Raw genomic sequence first — 14536 nt, 5'->3', positions numbered from 1 at the left:
AACCAGTCAGTCCTAAAGGAAATCAACCCTGAATATTCATTAGAAGGACTGATGCTGAAGCTGAACCTCTAATACTTTGGCCACCTGATATGAAGAGCTGATTCATTGGAAAAGACTCTGGTGCTGGGAAAGATTGAAGGCCAAAGGAGAAGGGGGCAGCAGAGGACGAGAACCTGGTTTGATAGCATAACTGACTTAATGGGCATGAATTTGAGCAAACTCTGGGAGATAGTGAAAGACAGGGAAGCCTAGCATGCTGCAGTCCATGAGGTCACAAAGAGTCAGACACGACTTGGTGACTGAACAACAATAGTGCTCTGGGAGAACTGGGTAAACATTGTCAGTCACTCATCTCTGTCAATTGGCTCATCTGAGACTTTGCTCTAGGTGCATAGAAGATATCAGAGTATGGGGACAAACTGTCCGCTTCACCTCTGTGGTTCAGACTGTGTGTTGGGGGTGGGTGGGGAGCATGGAAGTCCAGTCCTGCATCTAAGGGTCCACCTTGGGACTAGAAAGATAGCATTTTTTGACAGTGGTCATTGTAGGTCAGGGATGCACCAGCCACATAGATAGTGGAGAGTGGTATATGGAAGCCCAATAGGACATATGGTCAGTCAAGGTCACCCTAAGTGGACAGCTCTTGTTGTCACACTTTCACATCAGCACAGAGGAAAAGAGTCCTAGGGTTTTTAATGCATGAGGATCTTTTTTGCACCCTCTGCTGCTCAACTGTGGAGAAGGCAATGGCACCCCACTCCAGTACTCTTGCCTGGAAAATCCCATGGACAGAGGAGCCTGGTAGGCTGCAGTCCATGGGGTCGCTAAGAGTTGGACAGGACTGAGCGACTTCACTTTCACTTTTCACTTTCATGCATTGGAGAAGGAAATGGCAACCCACTCCAGTGTTCTTGCCTGGAGAATCCCAGGGACGGGGGAGCCTGGTGGGCTGCTGTCTATGGGGTCGCGCAGAGTCAGACACGACTGAAGCGACTTAGCAGCAGCAGCAGCAGCTGCTCAACTGAGAGATTGAAAGATGGCCAGTTGCTCACAAGTACCAAGGCATGACCCAAGGGTGTGGCTACTGTCTGAAATGACTTCTTAGTTCCCGTTGACCTTTATAAGGAGGCATATGCTACACAGTGTCTTTCTAAACTTGTCTTTACTTTTAGTTTTGTGTTGAGTTGTGAGAGTTTACAAGTCTATACTCCCCTCACCATTTTAAGAAGGATCAGGATTCTTAATTCATTCTTTTTTTTCTTAATACATTTTTATGACATACATTTACTGCAAATCATTATGTGCCTGGGGATATTATGTGCCTGCACATTGTTGAGGCTGAGGATAAAATGGTGATGAAAACAAGGTCCCTTCCCCCAAGAAATGAGCACTCAGCTAGAGACAGAAGGTAAACAGAGATTTTTAATATGCTGTGGTAAGTGTTCTGGGAAGGGAAGTACAGGCTCATATGGGGACACAGGAGACAGACACTCTACCATGACTATGGTTGAGGATAAGGAAGGCTTCCTGGAGGAGGTGACATCTACGCTGAGACCCGAGGAATCAGTAGGAGGTGGCTGGGTGAAGAAGAGACAGGTAAGGTGTTCAGACAGAGGGAAGTATTTACTTAGATAAGAGGGAATCTGGGATTTTAAAAAAGCATCCTGTAAAGTGGGTAAATTAGCATCCCAAATTCAAAAGGAGGAAACCACCATGACTGACACAGTTTAATGTTTTGCTTGGGGCAGAGTCAGCAGTTGAATGTAGACTATTCCAGTGTATCGTGGTGCCTCAAAGAAAGCACCTAGAACAGAAATTGTGTCAGATGTATGATTGCCATATAGTTTTCTTTTAAGAAATTCAGTGTTTATTCTGGTTTGTATTCAGTTTTCAATCTCAATGTTGTGAAAAGTCCAGCTAAGGTTCAATGATTTCTGGTATTCATATCAGTACCAATAGAAAGTAATTATAATAGTATCTTTTACATATTGAGGTCTTACTGTGTATTAGTCCTTCTGCTAAATACATAATATATTGATTGTATCAAAGACTGGCTAGATGGTTAGCAATCCCATTTCCTCTTCCTGGGTACACATGACAATTAAATCTCCTAGCTTGCCTTGCAATTAGGTGGAACATGTGACTGGGTTTTAACCGATGTAGAGTTGAATTGATGGGAGCTAGTTCCTGGCCTGGCCTCTTAACTCTGTCTTTGCTATTCTGTCAGCCAGTGGAGGGGGCTGATTGGAGGACTTCAAGGGAATGGAAGGAACTTGGGTCCTTGAATCACCTCACCTCTTGGAGGGGAGCTATACAGGAAAGACACCCAATCTAAATCAGCCTGTGACTTGCGTGAGTAGTGACCTCTTACTGTATCTAGCCACAAGATTTTGGAATTTTTGTTACAGCAGCTAATGTTAACTACTCTGATGGAGGCTCAAATTTTGTCTCATTTGATCCTTATTACTGCCCTGCCAGGTTGACATAATTATTAATGTTTTACAGATGGGGAAAGATGCATCCCTTGTCTGCATCACTAAGCCAGTGAGTGGCAGAGCTAAGATTACACCCCAGATCTGTTTGACTCCATTGGTTATGCTTCTACCACTATATAAACAATGCCCTTCCTAATTTTGGAAGAGTTCTTGGAAAAGACAAGTGTCTAGTGAGTTGAGAGAGAGAGAGAAGAGAGGGTGAGTGTGGGGGAGGAAGAAGAGCTCAGGGCCAAGTGTGGTGGGAAGAGGCAATGTGAGGAGCCCCAGAGAACATGTGGGTAGAGCTGGGTAGAGACCTTGCCCCCATAGTCACACAGGGAAAACTTTAGGGCAAGTTTTGGTCTCTGGATGTTCTATTGTCTCATTTTCACTCTACTTCATCTTGGTCTTCCAGTTGGTGCTTCTTCATGGGCACCACTGCAGGGTAGTGAAACAGGAGGGAAGGGAATAGGGCACAACCTTTAGAAGAATGACATAGCCCAAGGACATGACATAAACAGACTAGAACCAAAAGAGGACAAGATGACGGACAAGCTGACTTCCACTAGACCTTGTACTTCATTATATGCTCATTGTAACACATCAGCATACCTTTCATGGTGTTCTCAAGGCAAGAATACTGAAGGGGTTTGCCATTCCCTTCTCGGGTGGACCACGTTTTGTCAGAACTCTCCATCATGACCCATCATCTTGGGTGGCTCTACATGGCATGGCTCATGGTTTCCTTGAGTTAGATAAGGCTGCAACCCATGTAATCAGTTTGGTTAGTTTCCTGTGATTGTGGTTTTCATTCTGTGTGCCCTCTGATGGATGAGGATAAGAGGCTTGTGGAAGCTTCCTGGTGGGAGGGACTGGCTGTGGGGAAAACTGGGTCTTGCTCTGCAGGCAAGATCATACTCACTAAGTCTTTAATCCAATTTTCTGCTGATGGGTGGGGCTGTGTTCCCTCCCTGTAGTTTGGCCTGAGGCCAAACTATGGTAGGGGTAATGGCAGTAATTGTGACCTCCTTCAGAAGGACTTATGCCGGCACACTGTGGCTCCCAGGACTGTTGTAGTCGGTGCCCCTGACCCCTCAGCAGGCCACTGTCAACCCATGGCTCTGCTGGAGACTCCTGGACACTCACAGGCAGGTCTGGCTCAGGCTCTTGTGGGGTCACTGCTCCTTTCTCCTGGGTCCTGGTGTGCACAAGGTTTTGTTGTGCCCTCCAGGAGTCAATATTGCATAGGAACCTGGAATGTTAGGTCAGTAAATCAAGGTAAATTGGAAGTGGTCAAACAGGAGATGGCAAGAATGACCATCGGCATTTTAGGAATCAGTGAACTAAAATGGACTGGAATGAGTGAATTTAACTCAGATGACCATTATATCTACTACTGTGGGCAAAAATCCCTTAGAAGAAATGAAGTAGCCCTCATAGTCAGCAAAAGAGTCCAAAATGCAGTATGTGGGTGCAATCTCAAAAACAACAGAATGATCTCTATTCATTTCCAAGGCAAAATATTCAGTTCAGTTCAGTCGCTCAGTCGTGTCCGACTCTCTGCGACCCCATGAATTGCAGCACGCCAGGCCTCTCTGTCCATCACCAACTCCCGGAGTCTACCCAAACCCATGTTCATCGAGTCGGTGATGCCATCCAACCATCTCATCCTCTGTCGTCCCCTTCTCCTCCCGCCCCCAATCCTACCCAGCATTAGGGTCTTTTCCAATGAGTCAACCCTTCGCATGAGGTGGCCAAAGTACTGGAGCTTCAGCTTCAACATCAGACCTTCCAATGAACACCCAGGATTGATCTCTTTTAGGATGGATTGATTGGATCTCCTTTCAGTCCAAGAAACTCTCAAGAGTCTTCTCCAACACCACAGTTCAAAAGCATCAATTCTTCGGCGCTCAGCTTTCTTCACCGTCCAACTCTCACATCCATACATGACCACTGGAAAAACCATAGTCTTGACTAGATGGACTTTTGTTGGCAAAGTAATGTCTCTGCTTTTAAACATGCTATCTAGGTTGGCCATAACCTTCCTTCCAAGTAGTAAGCGTCTTTTAATTTCATGGCTGCAGTCACCATCAGCAGTGATTCTGGAGCCCAAAAAAGTAAAGTCTGACACTGTTTCCACTGTTTCCCCATCTATTTCCCATGGAGTGATGGGACCAGATGCCATGATCTTAGTTTTCTGAATGTTGAGCTTTAAGCCAACTTTTTCACTCTCCTCTTTCACCTTCATCAAGAGGCTCTTTAGTTCTTCTTCACTTTCTGCCATAAGGGTGGTGTCATCCGCATATCTGAGGTTATTGATATTTCTCCTGGCAATCTTGATTCCAGCTTGTGTTTCTTCCAGCCCAGCGTTTCTCATGATGTACTCTGCATATAAGTTAAATAAGCAGGGTGACAATATACAGCCTTGACGTACTCCTTTTCCTATTTGGAACCAGTCTGTTGTTCCATGTCCAGTTCTAACTGTTGCTTCCTGACCTCACAGGCAGGTCTGGCTCAGGCTCTTGTGGGGTCACTGCTCCTTTCTCCTGGGTCCTGGTGTGCACAAGGTTTTGCTGTGCCCTCCAGGAGTCAATATTGCATAGGAACCTGGAATGTTGGTCCGTAAATCAAGGTAAATTGGAAGTGGTCAAACAGGAGATGGCAAGAATGACCATCGGCATTTTAGGAATCAGTGAACTAAAATGGACTGGAATGAGTGAATTTAACTCAGATGACCATTATATCTACTACTGTGGGCAAAAATCCCTTAGAAGAAATGAAGTAGCCCTCATAGTCAGCAAAAGAGTCCAAAATGCAGTATGTGGGTGCAATCTCAAAAACAACAGAATGATCTCTCTTCATTTCCAAGGCAAAATATTCAGTATTACAGTAATCCAAGGCTATGCCCCAACCACTAATGCCAGAGAAGCTGAAGTTGAATGGTTCTATGAAGACCTACAAGACCTTCTAGAACTAACACCCAAAAGAGATGTCCTTTTCATCATAGGGGACTGAAATGCAAAAGTAGGAAGTCAAGAGATACCTGGAGTAACAGGCAAGTTTGGCCTTGGAGTACAAAATGAAGCCGGGCAAAGGCTAACAGAGTTTTTCCAAGAGAATGCACTGGTCATAGCAAACACCCTCTTCCAACAACACAAGAGATGACTCTACACATGGACATCACCAGATGGTCAATACCAAAATCATATTGATCATATTCTTTGCAGCCAAAGATGGAGAAGCTGTATATAGTCAGCAAAAACAAGACCAGGAGCTGACTCTGACTCAGATCATGAACTCCTTATTGCCAAATTCAGACTTAAAGAAAGTAGGGAAAACCACTAAACCATTCAGGTATGACCTAAATCAAATCCCTTATGATTATACAGTGAAAGTGACAAATATACTCAAGGGATTAGATCTGACAGATGGAGTGCCTGAAGAACTATGGACAGAGGTTCGAACACTGTACAGGAGGCGGTGATCAAAACCATCCCCAAGAAAAAGAAATGCAAAAAGGCAAAATAGTTGTCTGAGGAGTTATTACAAATTGCTGTGGAAAGAAGAGAAGCAAAAGGCAAAGGAGGAAAGGAAAGATACACCTATCCGAATGCAGAGTTCCAAAGAATAGCAAGGAGAGATAAGAAAGCCTTCCTCAGTGATCAATGCAAAGAAATAGAGGAGAACAATAGATGGGAAAGACTAGAGATCTCTTCAAGAAAATTAGAGATACCAAGGGAACATTTCATGCAAAGATGGGCACAATAAAGGACAGAAACGATATGGACCTAACAGAAGCAGAAGATATTAAGAAGAGGTGGCAAGAATACACAGAAGAACTGTACAAAAAAGATCTTCATGACCCAGATAACCACGATGGTGTCATCACTCACCTCAAGCCAGACATCTTGGAGTGTGAAGTCAAGTGGGCCTTAGGAAGCATGACTAGAAACAAAACTAGTGGAGGTGATGGAATTCCCGTTGAGCTATTTCAAATCCTAAAAGATGATGCTGTGAAAGTGCTGCACTCAATATGCCAGCAAATTTGGAAAACTCAGCAGTGGCCACAGGACTGGGAAAGGTCAGTTTTCATTCCAATCCCAAAGAAAGGCGATGCCAAAGAATGCTCAAACTGCTGTACAACTGTACTCATTTCACACACTAGGAAAGTAATGCTCAAAATTCCCCAAGCAAGGCTTCAACAGTATGTGAACTGAGAACTTCCAGATGTTCAAGCTGGTTTTAGAAAAGGAAGCTGGTTTTATGTCAAGGAACCAGAGATCAAATTGCCACCATCTGTTGGACCATAGGAAAAGAAAAAGAGAATTCCAGAAAAACATCTACTTATGCTTCGTTGACTACTCTAAAGCTTTTGACTGTGTGGATCACAACAAACTGGAAAATTCTTAAAGAAATAGGAATGCCAGACCACCTGACCTGCCTCCTGAGAAATCTGTATGCAGGTCAAGAAGCAACAGTTAGAACTGGACATGGAACAACAGGCTGGTTCCAATTGGGAAAGGAGTACATCAAGGCTGTATATTATCACCCTACTTATTTAACTTTTATGCAGAGTACATCATGTGAAATGCCAGGCTGCATGAAGCACAAGCTGGAATCAAGATTGCTGGGAGAAATATCAATAACCTCAGATATGCAGATGACACCACCGTTATGGCAGAAAGCAAAGAGAAACTAAAGAGCCTTTTGATGAAAGTGAAAGAGGAGAGTGAAAAAGCTGGGTTAAAACTCAACATTCAGAAAACTAAGATCATGGCTTTGGGTCCCATCACTTCATGATAAATAGATGGGGAAACACTGGAAACAGTGAGAGACTTAATTTTCCTGGGCTCCAAAATCACTGCAGATGGTGACTGCAGCCATGAAATTCAAAAATGCTTACTCCTTGTTAGAGAAACTATGACCAACCTAGGCAGCATATTAAAAAGCAGGGACATTACTTTGCCAACAAAGGTCCGTCTAATCAAGGCTATGGTTTTTCTAGTAGTCATGTATGAATATGAAATTTGGACCATAAAAAAGGCTGACCATCAAAGAGTTGATGCTTTTGAACTGTGGTGTTAGAGAAGACTCTTGAGAGTCTGTTGGACTGCAAGGTGGTCCAACCAGTCCATCCTAAAGGAAAGCAGTCCTGAGTATTCATTGGAAGGACTGATGCTGAAGCTGAAGCTCTAATACTTTGGCTACCTAATGCAAAGAGCCGTCTCATTAGAAAAGACCCTCATGCTGGGAAAGATTGAGGGCAGGAGGAGAAGGGGATGACAGAGGATGAGATGGTTGAATGGCATCACTGACTCAATGGAAATAACTTTGAGCAAGCTCTGGGAGATGGTGAAGGACAGTGAAGCCTGGCGTGCTTCATGGGGTCTCAAAGAGTTGGACACGACTGAGCGACTGTGCAACAACACATCGGCAAGCAAAATGACATACCCACAGGCGCCAGGACAGTCCAAGGCTGATCATCAAAGACCAAAAAGTAGGCGGTGGCCCAATTCCTGGAAATCTCCACCACTTCCCCAATATAGTTGGAATAATCTTCCCATTCATTAGCCTATGAAATTACCCAGCCTATAAAAGCTAACCATACCAAGTTTTGAGGCCACTCTCACCTTCTGAGATGGCCCACACTCTGTCTATGGAATGTGTTTCTCTCTAAATAAATCCTGTCACTTTATCTCTCAATGAATTCTTTCTGAGATGAGACATCAAGAGCCCGAGCTTCATTAAGTCCTAGAACCAGATGTGTGACCTCGGTTGGAAGACCATGGGGTTTCGGCTAGGTTTGTGTCCAGGCCACGTGGGTTTGAGTCCCAAAACAAGGGTTCAAGCCCCAGTCTGAGGTGAACTGTTTCAGCAGGGTGGGCATCTGAGCAGTAGTAAGTCCAGCTTGAATGTGGTTACAGACACAGCTCCCACTTTCTGTCCTGGGCTGGTGATTAGGGAAGATCCAGGCCTGTGATCCCTGTGTCAGAGCTACACAGAACAGGGAGAGAGATCTCAAAAGAACCAACCCTGAGAATAAATCAAAGAAAAGGAAGCTGCCTGGGGATACTTGGTAGTCATTGGGTCAAGTAGAATGACAGATGTGAGGGGGAAAAAGGGCCACCAGGGGCCAGCCCAGCCCCAGGAGAAGCCTTCTTGCTGTTGGTTACAAAACCTAATTAACGGATATATTCTTTCATGGTCTGCTCAACTCTCCTGGCTGAGAATAGAACAGATGAGAAGGGACAGAACCCCCTTTTGATTGTCCCTCTCTCTTCTGTTCAGATGGTGGCTCAGACCTGAATGGGGAGTTGCTTGAATTTTAGTCGGATGGATGATAGTCTTCCCTAAAGGGTTTTGGGCAGGAGAGAGACATGCCAGATTTGCATTTTAATTAGAAGAGGAAACCCAGAGCCCAGGGATAACGAACTAAGGTGACTCAGCTAGTTAGTGGCAGAGTCAAAACCCTGGTCTCCTGATTAAAGTTCAGCTCTTTGCCTGACATGCCCCAACAACTAAGCTTGTGGAACTATGAAGACCATGTGAGTCTCATGTCCTGTGCTCATTAACAAAGAGAAAAGAGGAAGAAATACTGGTCTCCCAGGTAAGAGACCTCCCCTGCTAATTCCCTTGAATCAGCAGAGCTGGGGCCAAGAGCTGTGTCAAGTCTGCAGTCTACCCTGGGGATATCATTCTAGATCAGTGGTCAAGACTCACAAGGCTGCTGGGAGGAGACTGTGGGCTTCAGAAACAGAGACCTCGTTCTCACTTCAGCTTGGACACTGCCAGGTGTATGCCCTTGGACCAGTCTCTTTACCTCTATTAGCTGATGACAAGATTGGAAGAACTGTAACCTTCCTGGGCTCTTGTAAAGCCAGAGGCAAAAGTGTTCTGACAACTGAGAAAGGCTTCCCAAATAAATGGCTAGTAGAAATATTCAGCAGAAAGGCCTCATATTGGCTGGAGGGAGCCAGTGACCTTTCTCGTTGTCCTCATTCACTTGTTCTTTCTCCTGATTGTAATTCATTCTGAGCCCCGTCCACCCCAGTATGAGTGGGGCGTTTGACCACACTTGGACTCCTCCCCACCTCCAACCATCTTATCAGGAAGGATGAGGACCTAGTTTATTGGCATTACTCTCATTAATCTCATTACTGGATTTGAGAGGTTAAGAACATTGACAAAAATATCGCCTTCACTTCAAGAAACAGATGTGTTTTCCTTCTGGAGTCTTGATGACTTTGACTTCTCCAGTTTTTAGGGGTTTTATTTCCCTTTAATTCTAAACTTAGCAGCAGTCTGAGCTTCCATCCTATAAATGGGGGAAATTCATCTGCTCTTAGGTTTCCATTCCCAGAGGACTTGTGGGGTGTTCCCGAGAAGCCTCCCATGCCCAGGGCTGTCCTGGCAGCCTCACGCCTCACCTCCTGGGGTCTCTGGGCTGTAGCTACTCACTTCAAGGGTGGACACAGGGCCTATCACATTTTGACTTTCTGTTGGAGGCTTGCAAATAGCAGAAGTACCAAAGAGATAATTTTCAACGAATTCAAGAATTAGCCACTCAGAGCTCCCACCAACTTTCCTTAGGCTTCTGGCAGTCATTGTGGCAGAAGAAATCAGCTAGCTTCCCACGTGTGGAAATTTCCAGGCTTTTCTGAACAACCTTCTTGCCCCCAGAGAGAGGAGAGGACTCCTTTCTGATGCTCAAAGCCTACTTCTTCTTTTTTGCTTTAAGATGATTCACAGGAAGAACCTCAGTATCCTTTAAGGGAAATTCCTAGCCCTGCCTCCAAGGTATAGCCTGGCTCCATTGGCCCACAAAATGGCTAGTTGCTGGCAAGTTTCCTAAGTCTGCCTTGGCGTTAGATAACAGGGCAGGTGGAACAGCAGTGGTGTGGCCCAGACGTTGGCATGTCAAGACCAGTCCAGGGCTTGCACAACCATTCCTCCATGGAGGGGAAGAGACCAGGTCTGCCTGCTCCTCCTGCATGTATCTGGGTTCCTGGTCTTCTATGAGAAAGACCAGGACAAAGAACAGTGATTTTCAGGTGTGGAATGTAACAGCCTAAATTCAGACTGGGGGAAACATTTCTCTAACTTCTCCAGGAGATCTGTTAAGGAGATGCTCAGTTGACATTGTGGAACAAGCCTCTAGACTTTGGTCTGAGGCACCTGCCTGGGGTCCACCACTGATGTCCAGGGCCTTGCCCAAAATAATCGGCACGTGCTTACTTTCTATTGACATGAGTAAGACGGTTTGCCCAAGACAGAGGGAGGTTCCCACCTCAAGACAAATCCTAAGTACTACTCTCTGATGTAGAAATCGCTTGTAACCCTTTGAATTATAGTTTTTTAGTTTCAAGAGTTTAAAGGTTTCCATTCTGCTGTACCTCCAGTGGCAGCTGGAGTACTGGGTGGGAAGACCTAAGACTGGGATTCCAGCCCCTGGTTGTCAGTTGTCATCTGGAGCTGTGGACAGGTCACAAATTCCCCAGGTCTCAGGTTTCTTATCTATAAAATAAAGACGATACCTCTTCTTGCAGCCTGTTAAGAGTTGTCAAGAGGTTTATCTTAAGCAAACATTTGTTAAGTACCCTTAACTAGATGTGGGATACAAAAATTAGTCAGACACTGGCCTGATCAGGAACATGTACTTTCAGTACATGCTTACTTTAATAAACAACTTATCAGAAGGACCAGCTTAGGTGTAAAGTGTTTTGTAAAGCCTAAGATATGATATATATGCAGGGCTTCCCTGGTGGCTCAGTGGTACAGAATCTGCCTGTTAAGAAGGAGACATGGGTTTGATCCCTGGGTTGGGAAGATCTGCTGGAGAAGGAAATGGTAACCCACTCTAGTATTCTTGTCTGGAAAATCCCATGGACAGAGAAGCCTGGCGGGCTACAATCCATGGAGTCACAAACAGTCAGACCTGACTGAGTGACTAAACAAGGGTATTAGTACTGCTGGCATTTTTCCTATGGGTTGGGTCTCCTTTCTGGTCAATACCAGGCCAAGCATATCTTGCCCAGGTCACAACCCAAACCTGTACACCCCACTGCTTATGGCTCCAGAAGATCTTGCCATCCTATGGAATCCTGGAGTCCTTATGTGAAGGTCAATTCATCTGTGCCCTTGATTCTCTTCTAGCACTTTTCCCAGGACATATTGGAAATAAGACCTTTCCTCTTTCACAGAATTGATGACAAGGACAGAAAATGATAACTGGACGTCAGTTGGGCAGAGTGTGTAGAAAGCCGCACATGTGCCCAGCGGATGGGTACGTGGGAGGCGGCACGGAAGAGGGAAGCTCTACAGTTTGAGGGTGCAATTGAATATAATTTATAGGAAAATGAAAGTCAGAGAAGAGGAGCTCAGTTAGATAAAGGCAAGTTCACACCTCACCCCCAGATTCATTCTGTGGCCGTCTGACATTTTGGGACAAAAGAACGAGTAAGTTGTTGCCCTTCTCAGCTTCTTCCAAACTCTTTTTCACAAGCCAGCAGCTGGGTGACTGATACTGGGAAGTCCTGCTGATTTCTCTGGTGGCCAGTAGCCCCTCCTTTCTGCCTGCACTAACTTAGCCTTTTCTCCTCCCTCAGCCCCTCTTCCCAGGACACCAAAATAACCCAAGTGTAAAATTCTCAGGCTGCATGAGAGAAAAATGAACATTTTTCCCTGAAGCTTTTTAGAGTTATTGCATACAGTGAGTTTTTTTTTTTTAACACTTCTTAAAACTTTGGTTTGGGACTTCCCTGGTGGTCCAGTGGTTAAGACTGTGCTTCCACTGCAGGGGGCACAAGTTTGTTGCCTGGTGAGGGAACTGGGATCCTGAATGCCCACAGGACCACCAAAACCAAAACAAAACAAAAACCCCACAAAACTTTGGTAAATACATTTTTTAACACATAAAAATTCTTTGATTAAGTAATAAGTGTTCATAAATATATATCATTTATCAACTCTTTGGGCTTCCCTGGTGGCTCAGCTGGTAAAGAATCTGCCTGCAGTGTGGGAGACCTGGGTTTGATACCTGGGTTGGAAAGATCCCCTGGAGAAGGGAAAGGCTACCCACTCCAGTATTCTGGCCTGGAGAATTCCATGGACTGTGTAGTCCATGGGGTCACAAAGAGTCAGACACGACTGAGCAACTTTCACTTCACTTTCTATCAACACTTTGATGCATGGTTGTTGTTGTTTAGTTGCTCAGTTGTGTCTGACGCTCTTGAGACCCCATGGGCTATAGCCCGCCAGGCTCCTTTGTCCATGGGACTTTTCAGGCAAGAATATTTGAGTGGGTTGCCATTTCCTTCTCCAGGGGATCTTCCCCACCCAGGAATCGGACCTGCATCTCCTGCATTGGCAGGTGGATTCTTTACCACTGAGCTACCAGAGAAGCCCTTGATGCATGGTATGAAGTCCCAAATAGGTGACTCATATTTAATGTTGTGTGTGTGTGTGTGCTAAGTTGCTTCTGTTGTGTCTAACTCTTTGCGACCCTATGGACTGTAGCCCTCCAGGCTCCTCTGTCCATGGGATTCTCTAGGCAAGAATACCTAGAGAATTGCCACGCCCTCCTCCAGGGGATCTTCCCAGTCCAGGGATCATCCAACCCTAGTCTCCTGAATTGCAGGCAAATTCTTTACCACTGAGCCCCCTGTGACCAACTGTAGAAATTCTAAGCCTAATTTCAGAAAGCTGAAGTAAATATTAATAGATTCTCTGAGATTCATGAAATTCTCGTAAGTGGTCATGACTTGTGTCCATAGTTATAAATTAACAAGAGAGTTTCCACGAGATGCTTGCCCATCCATTGCTCCCAGGAGATGCTCCCTGTACAACCATATATGAAATGTTTTTTCTGGCTCCTTTGTTTATTACACATATTTTCTTGAGAATATATTTATTACACATATATTCTTGAGCTCAGGACTCAATTCTTTCCCCTTCTCCATTTAATTTTCCTCCCCACACCAACTCTGGTCATCACATACTAAAGCATAAGTCAGTAACTCAGCTCCTCTGAGAATCCACTTTGATGACAAAGTCTATATTGCCACATCTTCCTCATGACCCTTCTTCCTCTTAGGTCAACAACTTCCCCGGTGGCTCAGACAGTAAAGCGTCTTCCTGCAATGCGGGAGACCCGGGTTCAATCCCTAGGTCAGGAAGATCCCCTGGAGAAGGAAATGGCAACCCACTTCAGTACTCTTGCCTGGAAAATTCCATGGATGGAGGAGACTGGTAGGCTACAGTCCATGAGATCGCAAAGAGTTGGACACGATTGGCGACTTCACTTCACTTCTGAGGATCTGCTTTGATGACAAAGTCTATATTGCCACATCTTCCTCATGACCCTTCTCTCTCTTAGGTCAACAACTTAAAACTGCTAATATTCATTGAGCAATTGCATTCATCTCACATGCTAACAAAGTAATGCTCAAAATTCTCCAAGCCAGGCTTCAATAGTATGTGAACCATGAACTTCTGGATGTTCAAGCTGGATTTAGAAAAGGAAGAGAAACCAGAGATCAAATTGCCAACATCTGTTGGGCCATAGAAAAAGCAAGAGAGTTCCAGAAAAACATCTACTTCTGCTTTATTGACTATGCCAATGCCTTTGACTATGTGGATCACAACAAACTGGAAAATTCTTCAAGAGATGGAAATACCAGACCACCTGACCTGCCTCCTGAGAAATCTGTATGCAGGTCAAGAAGCAACAGTTAGAACTGGACATGGAACAACAGACTGGTTCCAGATCAGGAAAGGAGTACGTCAAGGCTGTATATTGTCACCCTGCTTATTCTTATATGCAGAGTACATCATGAGAAATGCTGGACTGGATGAGCACAAGCTAGAATCAAGATTGCCGGGAGAAATATCAATAACCTCAGATATGCAGATGACACCACCCTTATGGCAGAAAGTGAAGAGGAACTAAAAAGCTTCTTGATGAAAGTAAAAGAAGAGAGTGAAAAAGTTGGCTCAACATTCAGAAAACTAAGATCATGGCATCTGGTCCCATCACTTCATTGCAAAGAGGTGGGGAAACAGTA

This window comes from Giraffa tippelskirchi, chromosome 11, assembly GCF_054371585.1.
Source record: "Giraffa tippelskirchi isolate mGirTip1 chromosome 11, T2T-mGirTip1v1.2.pri, whole genome shotgun sequence".
NCBI classification, from domain to species: Eukaryota; Metazoa; Chordata; class Mammalia; order Artiodactyla; family Giraffidae; genus Giraffa; species Giraffa tippelskirchi.
The sequence above is the reverse complement of the archived record's forward strand: the minus strand, read 5'-3'. Positions refer to the sequence as shown.